We start from the raw sequence: 23,302 nt of genomic DNA, 5'->3' as shown, positions 1-23,302 counted from the left end.
CCTAAGACATACATCTTCCAATTGAAACTGCATGTCGAGACTCAGAGTTAGAAACAGTGGTCACAGGCTATGTATCTGGCTTTCCAAAACAGTAAAAATGCACCTATTTTCTAGAAAGGCATCCCTTTGAGTATTTCTTAGATTTGCAAGTCAGGGGCTTTCTTGGATGGTCTCTGTATTTATTTCTGGAAGGCCCCTGACGAATCATGCACCAGACAGTGGTCTAACAAGGGAGGTCAGTCAAAGGGTCATTGATAAACTCCAGGGAACAAGTTCATTTCAGAGTAATCAAAAACGCTCTTTTGTTCCTCTTCTTCTTCAAAGGAAAGCCATTGGGAAACGGGGAAACCAACTGCTACAAGTCCCTCTCCCTAGTTTAATCAGACAGTGACCTATTGAATCAAAGCAGTGTCTCCATCTGTCCTTTGTTGGCTGCCCCTTGATGAGTCGAGGTGGCGTGTGATGGATAGAGCCATGTTGGATGTTCATGCCGCCCGTTCTGATGAGTTAGCATTTGGCTGCTGCTATCAGGCAGCTTCTTAAAAGAAGCATTAGAACACCCTGTGGGGAAATGAGCAAGGGTTCATGGCACAAATGCTTCTGTGGAGGAGCTGCCTACAGAGGCACACGTTGCTTAGGTGTGTAGCCAGTCCTGCAGCAGCTGATGGATATGCCGTTCCCTTCCGGTGTTTCCCTTCACCTGTGCTGTGAAAGGCATGAAGGGCACCTTGGAAGGAGGAGGGGCCTTGCGTCATCACTTCATCTCTCTTCTGATTAATGCAGACTGACTTTGGAAAGATAAACGACTGTTCACACGTGTGACAACTACCAAAAGCCATTAATATCTATTGCTCTGGGTTGGATTTGTGCATTTCTAGGGCTGTCCCACTGTGGCCATTATTGACCTCTGAACACAGCATTGAGTACATGCTTTTGCTAACTGGAAGCTGTCTTAGAAGCAGTAGGCAGTAAGTTTCCAAGAAGTCTCAGTGGATCTGCTTTACATGGAAATATATAATTGATGAGACAGTAGGGTGGGTTCAAAACTTTACAGTTACAACTCAGGTATACAGAAATGATTGTTTTCTATTACTGAGCCTAACTTAGCTCAAGTTCCTATTTGCTCAGCTGACTGAGAAAATTTACCCATGCCACTTCAACTTGGATTAGTTACTTGTAGTTTATTCATTGAAATCCTGAGATTATTCTTCTGGCCCCTTCTTTGATTATCTGTAGAGGTGATGTAAGTTCCTGTGTGACTTAGAGTTTATCCTGGCGCCGGGAGAGGAGCGTCTTCTTTCTTGGGTCTTCTCTGGTTCCTGCTGGCTTCCGGTGAGGTGTAGCAGGTCTGTTCTAGCCCTTGGGCCTCATGTGCAGCTTCTGGTGTTCGTACAGTAGAGCCTGGCCAAGCCGCTAGTCTAGAGGTGCAGTCCCTAACTCAGCCGCAGGCCCTCTGAGCACTTCCCCGGTTTCCCTTCCAGCGTGCTGTGTAGAAAGGGAACTCTGTGGCACTCTAGGAAGCTTCCTATGGCTCCTTTGTCTGGAGCCTCTCCCAGGCATGGCGGTGTCTTGTGTACCCTGATGCTTTGCTGCCACGCTGAATATGGGAGTGTCCTAAGAGCTGGTGGTGTTCCCTGGCTGTGCTTTGAAAACAAAGCGTTTTCATTCTGCTCTGGGTGTTTTCATTGCTTTTCCATTCTGGGGTGTTAATCATGGTGGGGTGGGTGGGTAGGTAGAGAGTGGGTTGGGCAACCACCATGTCAGTAGGCTACAATGTGCTCAGCCTCTGTAAGGCTCTCAGCTGACTCCTTCTTCCCACCTCCCATTAAAGGCTTTATCAAACTTTTCGTGTTGAGAAAACCTCATGTTTTTCTCTCTGCTCTGAGTTTTATACCAAAAATATGGTGCTTAGTCATTGAAGTTTTGGCTCATTGAAACTTACTAATCCATTTCCTCACAATAATACCCTAAAGCCTTGATTTCCAGAACGTTGTCTCAATTCTAAGTGAAATAAGCTAGTCAGTGAAAGACAAATACCATATGTCTGGCTTATATGTGGAATGTAATGAACAAAATAAACTGCCAAACAAAATAGAAACAGAGGCATGGATGCCCAGAACAGACTGACAGCTGTCAGAGGGAAGGAGGGAGGGGGAGACTAGATGAAAGAAGGTGGAGGGATTAGCCAAAGAACATACATGCATAAGCCATGGACACAGACAACAGTGCGGGGGTGGCCAGAGGGAACAGAGAGAAAATAATGGGGACATCTGTAAAAGGGTAAACAATAAAAGAAATAAAGTTTTAGAAATGCCAGATTTGAATATCAAAGTTGAGGGGTAACATTACGGGTCTCTGTTGTATTTGTTCTCTCATGGGAAAAAGGAATGTAGTGGGTGGATCTGGAGGTAGAGCGGGAAACACGAGCTCCTGGGGAAGACGGTGCATCCGTTAATATTTCAAATATATTATCCCAGCCCCAACACTTTTCTCTTTTGACTGCACGTACTTCAAAACACAGTTCAGGTTCTTCTTCCTTTTTCCTCGTCCACTTTTTTTAATTCTCCTTATCGTTGAAACTTCCTCATTATTGGATGAGGTTCTGTGTAACCGAGCTTCTCCCTCACCCCCCTAAATCATCTGTAGAACACCTGAAGTGGGTGCTGTCAGGGGGGAGCTGTTATGATCTTCAGTTTTTAGATGAGAAACTGAATTGGGGTGATTATAACTATGTTCACTCACCTGATATTATACTGCCATTTCCAATGTGAGTTTATTTCAGACTTACCTCTGTCTCTCTTTCTCTCTCTCTCTCACACACACACACTTAGCTAAATCTTCCTGAAAACATTCCATGAAAATTAGGTTCCTAGAAAGGATTTTATGCTTTTACCATTAAAAATAATTATATATAATTTTAAATTTGAAAGAAAATCACTTCTGTAGTTTCCGATAAACTCAAATATTTTTCTAAGTAGTTTTTTTAAAATAAATACATTCTGATTAAATAGTGCTTAGACATAGTAGTAGCTCTTTAGATATAAGTCCAGTGCATGGGTAATGCAAAATGAGCCAGTAGGTCTCCAAAAAAACACTGGAATTATAAATGTCATAATGCCTCTGTAGAGAGTAAGAAAAGATGAAAAGATGAAATACTGCCATTTGCAACAACATAGGTGGATCTTTAGAATATCATGCTAAGAGCAAAAAGTCAGACAGAAAAAGTCAAGAACCATATGTTTTCACTCATATGTGGGATATAAAACTGCAAGTAACAAATGAACAAACAAGACAAAGACTCATAGACACAGACAACAGTATGGTGGTTGTGGGGGGAAAGGGAGGGTGGGTGTGGTAGAGGGTCTAATACATGGTGACAGAAGAAGATCTGACTTTGGGTGGCGGGCACACAATGTGATATACAGTTGATATATCGTAGAATCATGCACTTGAGACTTACATCACTGTATGAACCAACGTCACCCTGATAAGTTTAATTTACAAAGTAAAAGGACATGAAATTAAGGGAGAAAGAACATAAGACCGAGTAGCTGAATAGAAACCTTGAATATTTTTTAGAATACTTCCTAAAGTTAAATAGTACAAGAAAAATAAACAAGAAGAGCAAAATACTCCTATATTATTAACAGGTAATGTCACTGTGTGTTTCAAGGGTAGCCATGTCAGCAATTGAAAGTCTGGTAAATTTATGTCATGTTCACGAACACCCCGGAAACCCAGAAAGATGCAAGTGCACCATTGTCTTCCTTAATGATACTGGATGCATTTTAATAGGAATTTCTTAACCTTTTTTACTTTGAAATGCTGATAAGCTGTGGAGGTGTATTATATATTGTCTGAAGATGAATGATCGGTTCAGATGTCTGTTTCCTCAGAGCACCACCAGGTTCAGTCACCGTACATTGCTAAGGGGTTAATTTTCAAAGCAGTGGGTGGTGAGAATGACCAGTGATAAGGGAAAGGGAAAAAAGCAACTATAGTTCATAAAACTCTTTCCATGTGAATAATTTTTTTCTGTTTTTTCTTACATTTGCTGTGTGTTGAGGAAAGAATGACTATTGCCTAATTCGCTTTGGTTGGAGTAATAGGCGAAGGATTAGTAAAGATTTTCTGCACAGGATAGCGAGTTCATGGGAGCATGGAGGTGCCTCCTCCTCCGGTTGCAGGCCTGCCCCACGTGAATGACATCAACAGCTGCTGCGCAGGCCTCTGAAGTGTTGCGTCCAGACAGACCTGCGTGGTGTCTAGGGTGTTCCCGCAGCTACGTTCAGCTGCTGTCCTGTTACAGTCTTAATCAGATATGATACCCTGATTCCAAGGTGGGCATTTCTGTCATCAGTTTGTAGTAAGCTACCACATATCCCTGAAGAGTCTGTCCTTTTATATGAAAATGATGAGACAGCAGTGACTGTTTTGGGATCAGTGGTAATGTGATTTTTCGGGTACTGTTGACAAGCGACGTGCTTGTCGTGCTTATTCGGGCCTTGCACACCAACTAAAACAGTCTGCTATCCTACAAAACATGCGGCGTCTCCTCTCCCACACTGCTAATCTTTTCAGGCTGAACGAACAGTACTGTATTAGAGCAACAAGCAATGATTTACATGCATACCCAGGTTCTCTGCTGCATACACACAAGTATAAGATCAAAACTGAAGTGTTTAACTCTTAGTTAACTGTGTTTCTCTGGGGATGAATAATGGAGTCTCTTTCCTTAGGATATGAGCGCTTTGATCCTCCTGGCCTGGGGGGAGGACAACATCATTAGCTATTTTTTTACTGCAGTAGCTAGTTTTGATTGTTTGCAGCAGGATTTGAAATAAGAGTAGAGATTGTAAAATTATATAATAAAATTATCTCCCAAATTAATAAAGTGCCATTTTCAGATTTCGTATCTTTTCCTAATATGCTATTCAAGTTTTAAAGGCCTTTATAAACTTGTAGGGGCCTACATCTCCTTATTTCTTTCCATATTTATTTATATACATACATAATAATGCCATATTTGAAATGTTCCACTCTGTATATTACAGATTGTACAATATAGTGCAGAGTCAGGTTTCAATTAATTTGGAAAAAAATCACAATAAAAGAATTTTATATCGGTTAAACTTATTCAATATATTAAAATGAGATTTTCTCTTACATTTAAGTAAGGCTATGCATTTTAATTTATTCTTGTTTCTATTAACTATTTTTGCATTTGTTGGTATTCCTGAGAGAATGTGATTGATCCACATTTAATTACTATTGCATGATTGAAAATCAGTTCATTTGCATCCAGTGGGGATGGTAGGATGAACAATGTGAATTTATTAACTTTCAACATTATCCTCTACATATGCTTGCCTTTTCTTATAGTTTCTTATAGTACAACCATATTTCAGATAGAGTAGACAATAAAAAGTATTATTTCTCATCATATTCTGAGTCTACCATATTTAGTATGATATATATTATCAACTTCGAGGAACATGAGTAGTACATTGCTGTATTGTCAATATGAAAAATTAAAACATTATGGGTAAGGTTAAAGTGTTCTTTGACAGCACTCTTCCCTATGGAAAAACTCTTCCTGCTATTAGAGGAGAATATTATTACTAATTTGATAACATCCTTTCAAATTTTTTCCCAGTCATTTACAGGTAAAAGTGTTGGTTTGTACATGTCTTTTATTAATGTTATACTGTATGCATTGTTTTGTAAATTGCCTTTCTCACTCACCAGTATGCCTTAGAGATCTTTCTTATCTAGGGTTCACCACTAATTAGTAGGGGACTTTTGAAATGACAGCTTAACTTTCGTGCCTCAGTTTCCTCGTATGTAAAATGAGAGCACCAATAGAACCTGCCTCATGGGATTGTTGGAAGAAAAAATAAGTTAGCACATGTGAAGGACAGAGTCAATGCAAGAGTGAACTCTGTCAGTTGTTTGCGTATTCTATGTATATAGATATCTACTCCACTTTTTAAAGATTTTATTTATTAATTTTTAGAGAGAGGGGAAAAGGGAGAGAGAGAAATATCAATGTGTGGTTGCCTCTTGTGCATCCCCAACTGGGGACCTGGCCTGCAACTGTGGCATGTGCCCTTAGAAAGTTCAAGTGTGCAAAGAAAATGTAGCTTATATTCTATATTCGATATATATAGGTTATATATATTTAGGTTATACATATATGGGTTATATATATAGGTTAAATATATCAGGTCAGTTATATATAATATAACCTATAATATATAGGTTATAGGTTATTATAACATTATAATACATCATATATATATTAATGTATACACACATATAATGTATATAAGCTATATATATAGGTTACATTATATGCATATGAATTATATATATATATATATATATATATATATATATATATAATGTATATAACTGATCTGGTATAGTTAACCCATTGAAAAGCAACCTTTAGTCCAACCTGGTAAACTGTCTTGAGTCCAATGCTTCAATTCAAATACTCTTCAGTAACTCTGTCCCTGCTTGCTTGACTGATGGAGGTGCTCAGTTTTTCCAAGTTCCGTGTTTCCACCCTATTCCTCAGGGAGATGGTATCTGATTCTTTGGCTTCCTGATTGGTGGTGGGGAGGGGAGGGCTGCCGGACTGACCAAGGGTTTTCTGGGTCCTGGTGGATAGCTGCAGAGGGCTGAGGAGGTCCACTCTGTGCTGGTTTTGGGCATCGAGTTATGTTTCACTGGCTCTTTAGGGTATTGCTGGCTTAGCTGTTTGTTCCTTGTCTGAAATGATCTGCTCGCAGTGGCCTTTTCTTAGTCCCAGGCATCATAACTTCCCCGGCACTCTCTGGACCTTTGTGTTGCCCCAGTGAGGACGTGGTTGATCCCAGGTCTTCTGTTTCCAGGCCTGGAAGGCCAATATTACTGTCGCAGTTTCATGTATTTGCTGGCCTGCTGCCGCCATTCCCAGTCCACGATGCCTTTACTTGCTTAAGGATTGTCCTGGATGAGGGGCCAGGGATGGAAGTGAGAAAAAGGGGTTGTGACACGACCTTCTGTTCCCTCTGTGTTTCATTCTTCTGCTCCGCACCCCACAGCCTGGAAGTGCTAGGCTTTGGACCGTCTGCCCCCTATATGGCTGTTCTTCCTTCTACTTTCTACCTCGATGTCCACCGATTATACGAGAAGAGCCCGCCCCTTTGTTATGTGAAAGCATGTTAGCTAATGAGTCTTGGAGGCTAGGTTTCATAAATTAATAATAGTTTGAAGATTGTAAACTATCTTTTCTCCTTGGACAAATCTCATTTTGTAGGACTATTGTCTTACTGCAAAAATACCTTCAGAATGCCGTAAAGGAAATACTAACTTTTTCTTTTTCTTTGTATTCCTGCTGTAATAATCTTAAACTACCACAGAGCAAATGGGGTATGCATGAGGTGAAGGTCAGTAAAAAGAATTTTGAAAAAGAAAAGAACATTAAAACATTTAAATATTATTCCCACTGGTTCATTTCTGCTGAAATGAGTATCTGTCTACATGTGTTTCATTCTGTACAGGTTTTAGTATTTCTCTAAGTTACATACTGAGAAATGTAATTGCCACAAGGTATGAGCACTTTACATCATATATTTTACTCTGTAATGACTCATTGTGCTACCAAGTGACTGGACCCATTTGCACTCACACTATGAGTGACTGAGTGTGTCATTTACACACCAGTGTGAGGCATTTTACATAACTTATTCCAGTTATAGCCTCTCAACAATCCTCTACAACAGGGATTCCTATTCTTATTTTATACTTGAAGAGATGGAGGTTCATAGAGTTAGAGCAACTTGCTTAAGGCCACATGGATAGTAAGTGGCAATTTGGGAACCTTTCAAGGAAAGCATAAGATGCCTACTATTTTACTCTTTTTTTCCAGAAATCTGTCTTTATTTTGGGTTACTCTTTATAAAATTGACCACTACTGCTTTCATGTGCTAGTTAACAATCTAGGATAAAACAGAAAACAATATGACAAATAATGAACAACGATGCTATTTCATTAGTTAACTCAGCTTCAGCTTAAACACCCATTAACTGGTCAAGGGCAACTAGTTGACCTTACATCTTTTTGACTCATCATTAGTGACAGAGGCAGAGAACAGAACTCAGTTGGACGAAGGGCTGGATCTCCAGCTAGCTTTAGCACTGGGAATTGTGAGGCCTGCAGCATAGCCCCAAGACTCTAATCATCAGGACAGCACGTTGTCCGGAGGAACACACACCTTCAGAGTCTGAATCACCTACTATTACATGCATCTTCACTGAGACTGACAGAAGTGAATTCCTCAGGTCAGAAAACAGCACTCTTTTAGCTGAGTCATGATATTTAAAAATCTCTCTGTTTGAGTCTCTTGCCTGGCCAATCAAACTGTCTTCGCAGCAGAGCAAATTGTTGGATAATGAAATGCATATACTGGAGCTGGAGAGTGCTGTCCTATTCACAGCAGCCGCTTCAGCCCCAGGCGCATCTCTGGCTGTTGCACTTCTATCTATAAGTTAAAGCAACGGCCTCGGCAGCAGTACACTCTGTTCAGCAGCTGCAACTCGTTATCGGCTTTGTCCAGAATTACAAATAGAACAAACACATTTTGCAAGGGCTTTTTCCCCCTCTTATGCAGAGAAGGAGGAATTGGGCAATCAGTGAAATGCTGATTGATCAGTTATGCTGACTTCAATAAGTTCAAGGCCACATTAGTACTATTAACCCCTGAAAAACAACAAAATAGTTCTTAGAACTTTGTTTAAGCCAGTGTTTCTGAGAGGTGACGTTGTAGATTCCCCCAAAGGGAAAAACAGGAAAAACATTTGGGTTTCACTTAGTACAATTTACTCATCTGGATTGCCTTGTAACGTAATGATGGTTAATTCATTTTGTAAGGAGAATTCGTGCCATTTGGCAGATGTCCCTTGACCCCAGAGTGCTGGAGTTGCATAAACCGAATGGCATGAAGCAAATCAATGCTAGTGAATCATCTCACTCTTATGCCTCGACTTTGACTTCACCTACCCACGCCTGTGGTCACATTTAGGCCTTCCTTTACCCGAAATTGCACCCTCCAAAATTCACACGTCCTTCTTCCCATGTACCCTTTTCCTTACTCTTTGACCTTCAATACTCAAGTATTCCAACTGTTTTGAGAATTCTTTCATATGTAGCTTAGAGTCTATGATTATAACCATTCTTTTGCAGATACCCCCAACTTCCACACCCCTGTTTCTCTCTAACTGACCTGGCAAAACTTAAATCTTTGATAAATAATCCTCCATCTCTATGCCTACAACCGTGTAGGTGGACATGGCTGGAGAAAAGCACATACATGGATATGCTGGTGTCACTGTTCATGATCAGTTCCAAATGGAGATCTGCTCCTGGGTTATCTGCTATGGTCCCACTGCTGTGGTTTTAGTGACAGCATGTCTTATTCTTCACAGAAATTATTTTAAACTTTCCCATCCTCTGTTGACAACTACATCCTCCTCCATGATAGAGTAGACACCATCAACTGTCCGTGGGCTCATGGGGCTCAAATCAAGGCACCTCCAGATTTCAGGCTTCTATTGCTACTGCCTTCCTATCACAATGGTGGAAACGTCCCTCCTTCTGTCATAGGCCAGTCCTTCCCCATGTTCTCTAGATTCCAGCTTGACCCTCTTTCTCAAAGTCTTTACTTTTTGGCCACACTTTTTATATCATGTGAATTTACTCTTCCCTTTTGGATAGAGCTCTTTCATCCACTGCAAACCTGCCTTGGCCACCATCTGTTTTAAAAGCAAACAAACAGCCAACAAAACCCTTCCTTGCTTCACATTCTCCTTCAGCTTCTATTATTTTATTTAACTGCTTTTCTTACCTTGTCACCTCCACTTCTTTGTACCCCATTCACTTTTTAGCCACTCCAAGCTGACTTCTCCTTCTACCACTCAAATAAAATTACGTATGTGATCTAGTCTTGGCCTGCTTCACAGGGGAGGGCTCTGGGGCACAGATCACTCAGCAGATTGTCTGCTCTTGAGGGAAAGGAGTTTGGTCTTTTATGACCTCATGATGGAGCAAGGCCACACAGGTCAACCAGGGCACTTTTTGGAAAAGGTGTCAGGTGCGAATGATTAGCAGCCAACCCTTACAGTGGCTGGGAGATGGGCCTGCTGGCCCAGTAAAGGGCATCTGAGAAGGGCACTCAGTGGGGCCTCCCACAGTTAGCTTCTTGCGTGAACTCACCTCACATGTGATACATTCTCTCTGCAATAATCAGATTGATCTTTTTATAACATAAGCAAAATTCCCTTTCTGTGTGCTATAGACTGAATGTTTATGCTACACCCCCCCCCCACACACACACACACTTGCCTCCCTTCACACACAAATGCATCTATTAAAACTCTAATGTCTAACCTGATGGTATTTGGAGATGGGGCCTATGGAGGTAATTAGGTCATGCGGGTGAAACTCTCATGATGGGATTAGTGCCCGTGTAAGAAGATACAGGACACAAGAGAGCTTGCTTCCTCTCTCTGCAATATGAGCAAACTAGGAAGAGGGCTGTCACCAGAACCTGAGCATGCTGGCACCTGGAACTCAGAATTTTCAGTCTGCAGTACTGTGAGAAATAAATGTTTGTTGTTTAAGCCACCAAGTCCACAGTACATATTTATTTTAGCAGCCAGAGCAGACTGACATCAAGGTAAAATTCTGCAGTGGCTTCCTATTGTACTGTGAATGAAAAATCTATATCTTTTTTTAAAAATATTTTATTTATTTATCTTTAGAGGGGGGAGGGTAGGAGAGAAATATCAATGTATGGTTGCCTCTCATGAGTCCCCTGCTGGGAACTGGCCTGCAACCTAGGCCTGTGCCCTGACTGGGAATTCAACCACGATCGTGTGGTTTGCAGGCCTGAGCTCAATCCACTGAGCTACACCAGCCAGGGTGAAAAGTCTATATCTTAACGTGTCCTCCCAACCCCTATGTGATCTGTAGTCTGATCAGATCACTCTCTCTCAGATCTCACCACCCTTTTTACCCACCAATCAGTTCCTAGAGGGTGCCATTAATTCCCAACCCAAAGCCTTCATGAATGGTACTTTCTTTGGTTTGAATGTTCTTTCTCCCACATTACCTGTTTAATTAATATGTATTATTCATATCACAGCTTAAATATCACTTCCTCAGAGAGACTGTCCCTAATCATCCAAACTGAAGTTTGTTCCCCACTGTTATTTCTAGCTGAATATCTTGCTTTTCTTCTGCAGAGTTATAATTAGGCATGTAATATAATTTGTAATCATATGTGGTATAATCATATAAGCTGCCCTAATACATTAAAAACCCTGATTCATTCATATTTGTTAAACGTCTTTTATGAGGTATCATGAGGTTTGGGAACATGTCAGTTCATTTCACCGCTGCCTAGTACAATATCTGGTATCTAGAAAGAGATACTCAACTTGTTGAATAAATAAATACATGAATAGGTGAAATGAGGGAAAATTAGACATAGAAATTCAGGTGATCAGGAAATATCTTTTTACCCAGTTATCCCTCAACAATTCTCCTAATGGTACCGACATAGGACTATTTGATGTTTGACCATATTGGTGCCCTTTGGTGCTCTCTTTTGAGATCGTAGCACTTAATAGATATTCTCCCTCAGCTCCTACACATCCTGCCATCTAAGCAGCACTCACTAGCCCAGTGTTCGCAGAGACCGTGATATAAAGGGACTAATTGACTTAGCTACGGATAGAACATGTTTATGGTAGAGCCAGGGATACAGCTTGCCTCTATTCCTCGACTATTTTAGAATATTTTAACCACTAACTTGTTAAAATATTCTGGGAATAAATCCATATCAGAAGGTTTGTAAAACTGGGAACTCCTTCTGAAACGCATCACTGTAAATATTTCTCCTGTGCATACGGCACATTTGAGGAGATACACTGTTAGGCTAGGTACACTTTTTTCATGATCATTAAATGTTCCCAATTTCTCTATGAGAAAACCATGTGAAGGTTCAATATCGCAGCCATTGTGATAGAATGAATTAATATCAAAGCCCTGTTCTGGGATTTTGTGTTGACTTGTATAAACACACAGCTATGTTTTTCATCCTCATTGAAGAACAATTTAGTTCTTTAATATTAAAAATGCTAATTCTGCTGATTGCTGAGCTTTAAACATATCAAAGGAACATCAGTAGGAACCAGGATGCTTTGAGTTCTAGGGAAACACTGTATAACATTTTACTCAACTCTTAATGTATCATTCATACATGTAAATATTATGTAAAATATTTTCAAGCTCTAAATTATTTCCAACTGGCTTTAATTAGAATTTTCTTCATGCTAGTTTGAGTGCATAGAGATTCCTTAAAGAAAAAAATTACATTAGGCTTGAAATATAATTGCAAATAAAATTTGGGGTGTATTTTTGCTGGTTCGTGGAAAGTGTGGTGTGCCATTTTGCAGTGTATTAAGTGTGTAAAAGAATGGCCATTATATTTCATCTTAAAATTTGTTAAGATTCTTAGGACATGTATTTAGTGAGGAAACATGTTGATTTCAAGAATTTTTAAATTGAGTCGAAGTGTCTAGTATGTTTCCCCCCCACACACACAAAGTCAGGTGACCCGGCAAGGCCTCTAATCCTATCGGCATTAGAATGTTACCTGTCTGCTGGACTTTGGAGCCCCGTCTTTTCTTCGGAGGAGATAAGGGGAAGTGCCTCACTTTAGGTCTGGAAGAAGCAGAGTCCAGTATCAAGGTAGTGGAGTAGTTATTTTCCACGACTTAGCACTGTGTTTTCAAGCCTGAAGAAAAAGATTAATCTCCTTCAAAAAGGACTTTGCTAACTGGGGTCTGGACATGGCAATCCTGCTTCCAGCCGTTCTGTGTATAAGCTTTACAAATCAAAAGTGTGTTTCCTTTGATTCTGATGTGGCTCATCTTTTCTTAGCTGCTTGCATTCACGATTTGGGAAAGAAGGAACAGTGGTGAGCTGAGTAATTCATTGGATTCTGATGAGAAGTTCTCGAGAAATTTAAAGCCTTACAACTTTAATATAGCTTTGGTATGAGCCTTTACTTTTCTATCTGTGATTTAGTAATTCTATTTCGGTATTCCTGTTGGGTGTGATAATAGGTACAGATTCATAAATTGATGGGTGTTTGCAGTTTTATTTATTGTAAAGCTTGCTGTTTTTTTTTAAAAAATGTCTTATGTGTTTGTAGCATTCAATATTAATTTAAACTCATTTAAAAATACATTTTAGCATGAGTACCTTTCACGTGTTTTTTTTTCAGAAAACATTTGATTTTTTAAAAAGCAGTGAGTGTGGGATTTCCTGGTTTATCCCTTGTCTTTATAGTGACACAGGCAGTGGGTAGTTACAGTTCTATTCTAGCAAATTTGTTCAGTGCTGATCTCTAGACCCGTGAGCCAACAGTGGCTGGTACAAAAGAGTGCTTCTTTTTGAGAAGTTGTTGGATCTGAAGTGGGTCCAAGGGTGTGGGTGAACTCCTTGGGATATGAAAGATGACATGAAGGCCATTTACTTTGTCATGGGCATTAACAGAGGATCACATTTCATCCTGTGAGAGCTGCTGGGGAGGAGTATTGATTTGGCCTGTTATGCTTGGGTCTCATGGCTCTTGGGGCATTGGTGTCCAATGTTTTGTCATCTCTGGGCCACACTGGGAGAGTTGTCTTGGACCACACATTAAATACATTGCAATAAGTAGTCACAAAGAGATCTTATTATGTTTTAAGTGTCTAACCCATGGGCCACAGGTTGGACACCCCTGTTCTGAGGCCTTCAGTTCTTTTTGTTACTCCTTATTGTTTAATTTTGGGAGTGGAAAATTTAGTCTCTTTTTAAAACTAAATTTGAAAGGTTTTTCAAAAGTGAGTTCTTGGGGGGCAAGTCTGTGGTTGAGTCTTGTTTCTATTCCAGGATTTAGCCCCGTGCTTGGCACAGAAAAGCCCTTCAGTAAATGCTGAAAGAAGGAATCAAAGGAATAATTAACACTTACAACCGACTGGAGGTAACAGTTGATACTATTTCCAACTTGCTGATCAAAACCAGAGATAATGAAGAAACTAATTCACCATCATACAACATGAATGAGGCATAAAATAGAGTAAAGTGGTACAAAAGTGTATATATTGTATCTTTAACTTTCCACTATAGTCAATAAGCAGTGTGGAGCTATTTAATGATTTTTAATCTGTGTATGAAATAAAAATATGTGATAGCAATCTAACTGTATGGTGCAAACAAGATGTTCCAAAAACTCATAAAGAAAGTATGATTTCACATACATGGCTTTGAAGGATTGACAGGATATAGACATTGAGAAAATTAACAAAAGTTCAGCCTCAAATTTCATCATCAGGTAAAATATTGCAGCATTGCATGTTGGCTACATGATTCACAATCTGTTATTATTTCTCATAATTTCTTTTGTACCAACTCCCTTTTATAAAGAGAAATCTTCAGTAGGCAGAAGTTGTGTGGCTTTAGACCCTGTCGGCAATGTGTCAAGCCATGTGAGATTCATTTGCACAATTTAAATGATTGTTTTATAATTGCACATTACTCATTTGACTCCTTATTTTGTTTTTCCTAGTACCCCTTCTATTCTTTCTAAGTATTTTCTCTGGTGAAATTTGTGTGGCAGGAGGAGGAAGAGAAGAGAAAAAAGTAGTCGGGATGGAGAGTACTGATATTTTATTTATTTTATAGATGGAGGTGCTAGCTGAAGTGTAGTCAAAGAACATCCCACTAGAGCTGGACTCCACCACTGAATGGCTCTGGTTTCTGCCGGGAGTCTGGCTTGATCTTCAGTGTTGCTTTTCGATTTGCATAGGTCTTTGCCTTGATTTCTTTTGGTATCATTGTGAAATGATTGTATGTCTTACCTTTAGGGTTTAAGAGCCATCTTTGCCTATTACATTCCCTGTGCCACATCCTAGATGCTTGAGCTAAAGATTACTTACATATGCTAAGAAATGAAATAACAGGTCAAAAAATGATGACGCTCAATGGGCATATTTGCTGATTTTTTGTCAGTATGATAAACAATTTTTATTTAAATGTAAGCATTTTTTTAAAGTACTTCCTCTTTCAAAGGCTGACGACTTTCATTGAAACTGATTCTGGCCTCTAAGCAGAGTTAGCTGCAAAGATGCTTCGCAAAAAATGCGTACAATTCAGGGCTTTAACTTTGGGTTATTAGAAATGTTTATTCTCAGAATTGAGTGCTGTTTTCTCAGTTCATTGTGATACTTTTATTTACTTTTAAATATTATCAAGGTAAGTACTGGGATACCTTCACAATAAGGAGATTTCTTATTATTCTCACCCTGTATATTAAAAATAAATGTAAAATGAGAGCTACACAATCTAGTGGATAACAGTTCTTTTAGTATAGTGTTCACAGAATGATCATTAAGTACCTATTATTTGCATGTGAATGGGGAAATTAAGCTATACTCCTAAAAGGCCTTTAGTTGACGGTTTCAGTACCTTTCATTGTTTTAAGTCTTCAAAACTTGTGTGAATAGAAAAATAAGAAAAAAGTATGTTCTAATATAAGACCTGTGCTTTATTTAAAAGTTTATCATATCATTTATCTAGAGGACATACAATTCTATGTATTTGCAAATTTGGAGACGTGGATATATTTTTTGAGAAAAATTCTTAGTTTGGGTTGGGAGTACCAATATTCCTGAAAAGCCTTTATGTATCTTTGTTTTGTTATAATAGTTAAATATTAATTAATTATTCAAATACTAATTAATCCTGTTAATTAATGATAGAAAATGACATTTATGGAGAAGTGACTTTTTGAGTCATGGTCTCTAATAATTTGAGAGACAGAGTCACCTTTTTAGTATAAATATTATTGTAATCTGATAAGCCTTTCTTTTTTTTTTTAATTTTATTTATTTATCTTTAGAAGGAAGGGAAGGAGAGAAGGAGAGAAGTATCAATGTTATGGTTGCCTCTCGTGAGTCCCCTGCTGGGAACTGGCCTATAACCCAGGCATGTGCCCTGACTGGGAATCGAACTGCGATCATGTGGTTCGCAGGCCCGCGCTCAATCCACTGAGTTACACCAGCCAGGGCCTTGATAAGCCTTTCTTTATTCAAGTTCCACATTGGTGTACCATTCAGAGTCACTAACATTGTATTAGTACTTCTTCCATTATACAACTTTATTTCTTTTATTTATATTATTTTTAATAATATGTTTAGTCATTCTTTTTGTAGGAGTTATTACTGCTTAACCTCAACTTCTAATTCCAGTAAATAAACTTTTAAAAACAAATTGTTCAAAACTTGACACAGTTCTCAACCTTCTAGTACTCAATTCTTTGTTTTTTCAGGTCACAAAATTTTAAAGAATTTTCTCTTTGAATAATAAATTCCCTAATCCAAGTTCAATTAACAAACAGTATTACGCATTTTCCTCTTCTTATGAGCTAAGGGTGATTTTGATGATGTTAAGTATAGATTTAAAACAAGTGACATCAAATAAACAATACCAGAATAGAACATTTAATTCTTTGACACCAAGGGAATGTCAGGAGTTGGCATTTTTGACTGTTAGAAGTTTGTAGAATTCAAAGACCAGATTTTTTTCTTCCCTCATCTACTTCTTCTTCCTCATCTTTGTCTTCTTTTTGTTTTTCTTCCCCCCACCCCAGAGCATTACCTCATTCCAAAACATTTTAACATCATTAAATTTAAAAGGCACCCTTGCTTTTGATGACTGAATTCAGAATTCTCCAAATGTGGCAAAGAAATAGCTGTATGGGTCACTCGTAGGAATTTACAATACGGTTTTAGTAAAGATGAAACTGTAATGTTTGTGAGGGTAGTAGCCTGACTGCTGGGAAAGTGGAATACAGCTTCCTGGACCACGTTTCCCTGAAAGTAAGAGGCCATGGAAGAAGTCAGATGTAATATAACAAATGTACTATTAAAAAAAGTGGAGCGGGAATGTACGTGAAAGAAAAAGTCCTTTGCGTCATTCCAGTGTAACCTGCTGCCCCTTATTTCGTGAAGTCGGTCACTTCAAGACACATTGCACAAGTTGCTTCCCTGTGATCCTCAAATATGTTTAATTTAATGAGGGTCCAATACTCTCCCAGCACATGACCTAGGTAACCCCTCCTAATGGCCAGAGTTGCTCTTTAGAGCCTTGCAAAATCATTTGCGTTATCTCCCTACAAAAGTTAAAAAAAAACCAAGCCCATCAGAGCTGTCTATTCTGTTGAGCACATTAGAAGACAGCTTTGATGCAATGATAATCGTCATGCAAAAAGGCTGATGATGAATTACATTCTTAAAACTCATTCTTAGAAATATTTTACTATTTAGAAAGATAAGGGCCTGATGATTTAGCCATTGCATTTTCTGAAGCTTATGTTGTGGTTTATGTTTAAGCCAAATTTTAAGAAAATGCTTAGGTCAACATTAAGTGTAGAGTTTGATTTATGTAATTGTTAGTTTTTTTTCACTAATTGGTCCATCACTTAAAAATTTATTTTTATTTGAAATGCCACTATTCAGAACTTATATTTCTGCAGTTATTTCTATGAAAGTCTTAGATCTAGTATTAAATTATTCAAGAGTAATCAGATGACTTTGCCTTATTTAGATATTTCTTATATCTGTAAAACAAAGACATTAGAAAAGATGATTTTAGAGATTCCTTTTATCTATGTAAAACTATCTACATTTTTATATTCTCCATTTGTCTAATGAGAATTTAAGTAATACATTAAAAGTTTTCCAATTTTCTATGATGTGTTTCTCAGTAGAAAACAGTCCTGTTTTCTGATATACAATGCCTGATACATAGAAAATACTCAATAAATACTTCCTGAATTGGTTGTTGTTATTATTTTTTTAGTACTTATATACTTTATTTATAAACAACCATGAAAATGCAATGGCATTTAATTATCTAGATTCTAGAGTGGTAAATTCCAGTAATAGTATGTAAGATAGAAGAATATAAAATATTCTTTGCTGTTTTAGGCAAGTTCAGCTAAATCAGCCAGCCAGAAGTGTAGCTTCTAGGCCAATTAGTTCTACTAGGTAGATAAGAAGAAAAAAATTGTAGTTTGATTTTTATACTATTCTTCATTTCTTTCTTTTTTAAAAAATATTTTATTTATTTATCTTTAGAGGGGAAGGGAAGGAGAGAGGAAGAGAAACATCAATGTGTGGTTGCTTCTCGTGCATCCCTTGCTGGGAACTGGCCCCTGCCGGGAACTGGCCTGCAACCCAGGAATGTGCCCTGACTGGGAATCGAACCACGATCATCTGGTTTGCAGGCCCGTGCTCAATCCACTGAGCTACACCAGCCAGGGCTATTCTTCATTTCTTATGTTAATTTTAAACATAATAATAAATCCGAAGAGTTATGGATTGTTCTCACTTATTATGTAATTTTTACTGGTTAAATTTCACTCATTTCTAGGTATTATAATATTTCTTAGCAATGCTGCCTCTAGAATCACATATTCTTTCTTTTTTTGTTGTTTAACATTTTTTCAAATTTATTTAATTATTTTTCAAGTACAGTATTCTATTACTCCCATCCCATCTCACCCCCTATTCTCCCCCCCTCCCTCCCATTTCCACCCTTCTCAGTTGTTGTCCATGTATCCTTTATATATGTTCCTCTAAATCCCTTCCCTATTTCCCCTGAAATTCCCTCCCTTCTGGTCACTGTCAGCCTGTTCTCTATTTCAGTGTCTTTGGTTATATTTTGCTTGCTTATTTGTTTTGTTGTTTAGCTTCCTGTTAAAGGTGAGATCATATGGTATTTGTCCTTCAACACCTGGCTTATTTCACTCAGCATAATGCTTTCCAGTTCCATCCATGCTGTTGCAAAAGGTAGGAGCTCCTTCTTTCTTTCTGCTGCATAGAATTCCTATCAAATTGGATCCTAACCAGCCTTTAACATGATGAAAAGTGGATGAATGTTGGCTAAGAGTTTGGCTCTAATCTTAGTTTTGCAACTTACTAGTTGTGTGGTCTTGATCTGGAACTCATTCATCATCTTATTCTGTGAAATAGAGGTAGTACTAGCTACGTTCAGCACAAAGATTCCTTTTAAAGTTAGCAACTAAGTCATGCCAAATGCCCAAGTCAGTAGCTGGCACTCTATGGGCAATCAACAAAGGTCAAATACATCAACTTTCATGAGGGGTCATATTTATCATCATTGGATCCTTTAAAATTTATTTATTTAAATATCTATTTGCACTAACTGGCAAAATAGCAAGTGGTGTATTTATCTTTCTACATAGATATATGTTTATATATGCCTGTATATATATATATATATAATCACTATATACACATATATATAATGATTACAAATTTCAATGTTTTAGCTTTTATTGTAGGATTTTTCTTGTTTATTATCCAAGACTTTCCTTTTTTCCCCTACCTCTTCAGGATTGAAAGATTTGATTAGGAGTCCTAAATGACAGGATTTTAAATGTAATAGTCATCTCATGGTCAAGTTCTGTTTTGGTATTTTAAGTTATTTAATATTTAAATTTCTAGTACACTTTGATCTTTTTATAAGTTTCACTCTAAATTCTACTTTCTATGTATGGCTTTAATGATTACAACTTACTATAAATAACTTTGGAGAGCTTGCTATACTTTATGACTCCTACCTATGGGTTTTGGCCTGTTTCCATTTAATCAGTTCTCTACAACTTATATCTGAAGCTTGTTTTTTGTCCTCTTTTTGGACTAACTTACACGTGACCTCACTTTGCTTGTACTTTACTCTGTTTGTGTTTGACTATGTCTTCAGTTGGCCAAGGTCACTGTGAATTCTAAACTAACTCTTTAAGGCATTTTCCACTCTGTTCTCATCCTACGTAACAAGCTTTGTTTACTCACTGGCTAATTTGCTGTGTCCTCTTACCTTTATATATATTCTCTAGCAAATGTGTATTCACCTAATAATGATCTATAATATGTACTCCGTGCTCTTGAATTAAGGTTGATTACATCTAACATTTCCACTTAGTCTAGTAATGTCTCTTTTTAAAGGAAGAAATTAGTATGACAAGATTTATTCTTTATAAACATGCTGCTTGTACCAACTAACTAGTTCTCTTTAAGGTATTTTCATGTGGGATCTTATAAAGTATAGCTTTTTTACTATCCTAGTATAAAAATCAAATGTGTCTTGGATTTTAATTTGTGAAACCATTTTTTACAGTCTCTTTTTCAGCTTCATTTTTAAACTTCCTTTGTTTCACTTTGTTTCATCCTCTCTGTGTGTTATCAAATGTGAGATTGACAAGCACATTCATGAAAATTGATTCCTCACTTTCTGTCCCTGAAAATGCCAATTGGATCTTAGTGAATACTTCTTACTTGATTGTACTTTCAAAGACTCTCAGTTGTTTAAAAACCTCATCATCTAACAGTCTGATATCTGTCCATGGTCATTATTGATACATCTCCTTGGTCAAACTTTATTTGAGGAATCCTTCTACTAGTTTCTGCTAGTTTCTGTGCTGGGAGAAAATACACGCCTTTTATGTGGTGGTGAATCCACATCTCTTCCTTCAAAGAATAGCCTCTTCTGCCCCTGTCCTCACTCGTGACAGTTTTCCTGGTTGTATTAGGCTAGTAAAACTCAGAATTAACCATAATAATCACTTCTACTGTTTTATATTCTATTTTAATGAATCTGTGCCCAGGCACAAAATAGAACTTTCTTTTGGGGGGGGCTTGCTTCATCTTCCTTTGCTCTGAATATATTTGCTTGCTAGGCATGCCTTGTTTCCTGCTTTCTACTTACTTCTTCAGAATAACCTGTCATAGAATTCTTAATTGACTGCTCTCCTTCCCTCTTCTGAAACATCTTCATTTCCTTTTATATTCATCTGACATAATTTTATTTGTTTCTGCTTAAACAACATTATTGATGAACCAGAAACTCAGTACACAGGAATTCAACCATTCCTTCAAACCTTTACAGAAGTACCTCTGGCCTGTTTGCTGCATTAAAGACTTTTTGATAGATGCATCACTTTCTAAGAGTTGTTTCTGATTCATTAGCTGGCATGGCACACTTCAGGGGCAGTTGGCAGTTTCTGTACTTTTCGGAAAGGAACAACTAACACCATTATTTTCTCTTTATTGAAAAACTTGAGGCTTTTATTCGCCAGGATGAGCAATTTTTACCAGTTGGCAGCCGGCTTCCCCTTGCTTATGACGATGGATTGTCCACATGAAAAGAATACAAATGCAGGCTGTCTGTCAGGTTGCTTTGTGTTTCTTTTTAAGAGGTTTTCTTGACTGTTAAGATAAATAGATTAATGGGAACAAAAAGATGAAAAAAAGAAGAAATAGCTTTAATTAAAAGCATGTAAAAGTAGTTGACTTCACTAATAATTTAAAATTTAAATGGAAACAAGTTACCATTTTCAGTGCTCAGAGAAGCAAATGAAAGGTAATACCTAAAGTTAGTGAGGACGTATTGAAAGAGATATTCATATATTATGATTGATGTATAGATTGTTATACTCTCTTTGGGAAGAAACTTGGTAGTATTTATTTAAAATGGCAAATTGATATGCATTGTAGCAACAAGGGAAGCAATGAAAATGGAAAATGTTGCAGCCATTTCAATTAAGGTTTAAAAAGTACATGTCATAACACTGAACATACTTTTAATGTAAAATACCTCACAAAAACATAATAAAAGTTGATTAAAGTTTTCAAAATTATGATCTGTGTGTATAAATAAATGCTAAAAGAAAATACACTAAAATATTAACAGAAGTTATGTTTGAGGGGACCATTATCTATTTTTCATACCTTTCTGGTTTTTAAAAATATCAAATAAAAATAAATACCTCTTTGTACTTAATATAGTACCATTCTTGATACTAGATATCCCAATGACAAATTCATCAAGTTAATTGCTCTTAGGGATTTGGAAGTCTGAATGCTTTCATACCTCTAAAGAAATGATAAATAATTGTTAGTTAAGGATACTTGTCTCTGTGTATATATATCTTTCTATGTGTACGCACATATACATATATTTATTTGTATATATATTCAAAGCATTTTCCAATTTATGGAAGGAATAGAATATGTCTTAGCATTAAATTAAAAGGTACCAGAGACTGACTTACTCCATCATAGTTGAGAAATATTTAGCTTTAACTTTAGCTTTTCTATCTGAGATTGTGCAAAGAAACAAGTAGCCCAATGCTGTAACTATGATAAATGTGTCAACAGAAAAATATGTAATACTTTGCCTTTTTGACTGAGTGACTTATAAACTTAGTGAACCCTTAATGTCATGGCTCATACATAACATATTTCAAAAGTACAGATTTTCCCCAACTCCTGTGTCTATGGGGGTGCACACCTGTCACCCTGCTTAGTCGTATGCAGCTTATGTGAGGGGAGGACCGTGTAAGTGCAACCAGAGGGGGGGAAATAATTCCAAATTGAAAAACACTTTTTAAGGTGCTTTGAAAAGTTTCTTTCAAAAAAGGGAAGTATTTCCACTACATTTTTCATGTAGGACTTGATTGTTCACTACCGATCAACTCACCACCTCACCCCTTTGGTCTATACTAATGTAAACTTCCTCACTAATGTAATAACTTGTTTCCAATTTGCTTGTAGATTTTAGTCTGTCTTAACACTCAATCTTCAAACTAATCATTGTTTTACTTATTGGCCTTTCCAATCCCTATGATGATTGCAGAATCACAATGAATAAACTTTCTTAGTCTCTAATTCAGAATATTTACCCAAATTATGCAAATCCTTTGTCTCTTTCCCTTTCATTCTGGTAACTAAAACATAGGCCATGCTCTATATCCAGGTCATTTTACTGACAAAAGTGAAAGCCCATTACAACTCTGAGGTCTACGTTGTTTTTATTTTATTTCATTTTATTTTTTAGGTTCTAGAGTGATCAAATTATATTGTAAGGTTGCTGACATCTCTGTGAAAACCATGTTTAGTTCATCACGCTTTTTGGTCAACTCTTAAAAATTATCATAAAACAATCTACTACTATGTATTCCTTGTTCAATCTTTGGACTCATCAGTATCCCAACTGTCATGTAATTAAAGTACAGACGATAGAGGGAGGATAATGCTTACTGCCTTGGGCATCTCTGGGTACTGGCAATGGTTTGAAGTAATTGTGCACATGTTTATATATGGCCTGTCCAGAAGGTAT

This window comes from Sturnira hondurensis, unplaced genomic scaffold, assembly GCF_014824575.4.
Source record: "Sturnira hondurensis isolate 20B ecotype Veracruz unplaced genomic scaffold, ASM1482457v3 Scaffold0003681, whole genome shotgun sequence".
NCBI lineage: Eukaryota > Metazoa > Chordata > Mammalia > Chiroptera > Phyllostomidae > Sturnira > Sturnira hondurensis.
This window is presented reverse-complemented; position numbering follows the sequence as displayed.